We start from the raw sequence: 3002 nt of genomic DNA, 5'->3' as shown, positions 1-3002 counted from the left end.
TGGGAGAGGGAAGAGAGGGGAACGAAAATGTATGTATATATACAATTTTCACGCATTTTATACATTTGCATTTTTGTATAAAGTGAGAGAGGTGAGTGAGAGAGCGAGATCTGGGAGAGTGTCGAGCGAGATCTGGGAGAGGGGAGAGAGAGGAACAAAAATATATGTATATATACAATTTTCTCTCGCTTTATACAAACACAAACACACTTTATACACTTGCGTTTGTATAAAAAATGAGAGAGGCGAGGGAGAGAACGAGAGTGGCGAGCGAGATTCACCAGGAGAGAGGTGAAATAGCAACAGTTTGCTATGAGGTACAATTAAATCAAAGTATATTTATAGCATTTAATTTGAAGTAATAGTTTGCTATTATATACAGTTTTTCCTTGTTTTTATTAGATTAGCAGTTGTAATCTGGGGTGGGTGTATTAAATTGGATCGAGCTTAGTTATTAGTTAGGGGTGCGTTTAGTTAATAATGGGTGGGTTTATAAGTTATATTAAATAATTAAATTGTAACCAATGATTGAGCCACTTCACCATTTTAGGCCTAAGACAACACTAGATCTGGACAACACTAGTAAAGTGTTGCCTAAAACATTTTTGGCTACGCTTGTTGACACCCAATTTTGGACCTTCACAATCTATGATAATCAATTTCCGAACTTCTTAATTTTTCAAACGATTTAGAATAATTAGTTCTATAAAATTCAAATAAATTTTCAAAGTCTTTTGAGTAATCTTAGTCGATTTTCATAACTTATAAATAGTAAATTTATTTCATATAGTTTTATAGATATAATCGGTATCTTTCATAAAAAAATTTGAAAATCATCTCAAAAAGATTTTATTTTTAATATTCTATTAAAATTAGTTTAGTTTATTAATTAGTTTATAGTTGAATTAATTATTTTATTTCGTTAAGATTGAGAAGCTCCCAAATTAGTTAAGTTAATTCATCTTATTTGGATTTTAGCCGAATTTGCAAATGAAATTCAAGTTGGTTAAGTTTGTAATCTCAATTGACCAATTTTAATTCAATTTGACCAATTAGTAATTCACTTAACTATATCTATAGACCAAGTTGGGCCCCTTTTTTCTGAAATTCGGACAGCCCACCATTTCTACATTTAGGAAGCTTAACCCAATACATTCAGCATACCCATCAGCACATTACAACAACAACCCAACCCACCTTCTCAATTTTCGAAAGAGACCCAGAAATGACGTGAAAACAGAGAAACAACGTCAACAAAGCGAAGCAAGTTCACGGCGTGACAGAAGCCCGAAATGACAATCCAGCAGTAGTGAGTTGACGAAAATACACGTCAAACTCACGCTTTGAACGTGCATAGAGATTTGGTTGTCGTGTTCCTCCAATGTCCATCTCAGTCGCAGCAGAAAAGCACCTGCGACTTCGCCTTCACAGCTCGCACTTTTGTCCTTGCCTCGCGAGATTACTCCACGTTGGCACTCAAGGACGAGAGATCGATCTGAGGCGTCCGTTTACCTTTCCCCTTTCGGAATAGGATGATTTTTTTAGAGAAAAGTTGTATCCCCGAATTGGTGAAAGGTATTTGGAGTTTCAAATTTCGAATTGGGCCCTAGAATCCAATTTTTGATCTCTTTCCCTCCAAGTCTTGAAACCCTAATGATTCCCTTCTATATATATTTGTTCTTGTTCACTGTTGGAGGGGGAATGATTCTGTTTTAAGACTAGGATATAGAAATACATAGTTCATAAAAAGAAAGGGATTTTGGAAGTTAGCAAATAGAGAGTTGATAACTGAACAGAAACATTCTCAAATAGCTTCAAAAATATCGAAGTTCTCTTCGAATTTGGTTTCTTCTTTCTCAGATCGTCGGGGCTCGCCAGAGTGTTCGAAATCTCATCCCAGTGGTGAAGCTCTTCCTCGCTGCTCTGCTTGTTTGTTGTCCTGTTTGCTGCACTCAGAAAGGTAAACTCTATTCTTGTTCGTGTCATTTATTTCTTAAGGTATAAATTGTTCATTGCTTGAAGGTTGTAAGCTAGATAAATGCTGAAATTCAAAAATAATCTTGACTTGCTCTAAAATTCGAAAACAGTTCGGGTGCTAAGTCTATACGTGGTATTATTCATGTTTATTTAGCATAGTAATCGGCTAGTCTTTGACTTGTTGGTTTCGTGTCTGCTCTTTCAACCATGTTTTCTCCTTGTTCTTTTATAGCTCGTTTAGTGATCATTGTTAAGACTCATTTTCTGCCCATTTTGGCTACTTTTGTCATGCACTCTGTTCATTTGTTTGGAGATTTACATCTGATTCTTAGAGTATAGATTTTGGTTTTGTATAGCTCATCATGGTGCTCTCTTGATCTGTTTCTGAGTGCCGGAACACAACTGTTCTTATTTCAGTCCCTTACTTGAACCTGTAAAAATATGGAAGTTCATCTCTTGTACTCGTTTTGTTGTATTAATGTATTCCAGGGATGATTTTTGTAGGAATAAAGCTTTTAACTTCATTCTAGTATCACACAATCTTTTCTTCCTTTATTTTTTTTACTATTCTTAAGCATGGTAAATTATAACATGCATCTTCCTTTATTGTTTGGAGCTTACTGTCGGTTAGGAATGAAAAATTGTTTATGAGCATTCCTTTAATGATGAGCTGAATATTGGACTATCACGGACTGTTTTTTCCTAGGATTTTAGTGCTTCTCAACCTTCCTCGTTCCATTTTTGAGCTGATAATATTGATTAATGTTGTGGCCCGTTTGCTCTCTGTTACTCACATATATTTGCTCTTGAATGTTTATCATTGCCTTACAGTTTTTCATGATTGATTGCACAAAATACGTGGTCACTAATTGACTATAGTCTAGTCATTGTACTTTAGGGGAACTTTAAATAGGATATTATTACATCGATCACTGGGGCATTAAAATTGTTTAATTTTGACCGTAGTTTTTAGTGGTCTTAGAAAGTTGAAGTGTCATTTATATTGATTTTAAAGTAATCATGTG

At 34.9% G+C, this 3002-nt stretch overlaps 1 pseudogene; it reads right to left on the bottom strand.

The window, feature by feature from the left end:
• LOC125861255 (uncharacterized) overlaps positions 1-1986 on the bottom strand; it is a 14084-nt pseudogene extending 12098 nt beyond the window's left edge.
• Positions 1987-3002: the final 1016 nt, after the last annotated feature.

This window comes from Solanum stenotomum, chromosome 4 (assembly GCF_019186545.1).
Source record: "Solanum stenotomum isolate F172 chromosome 4, ASM1918654v1, whole genome shotgun sequence".
NCBI lineage: Eukaryota > Viridiplantae > Streptophyta > Magnoliopsida > Solanales > Solanaceae > Solanum > Solanum stenotomum.
Note: the sequence above shows the minus strand (reverse complement) of the source record. Positions and strands in the feature narration are given on the sequence as shown.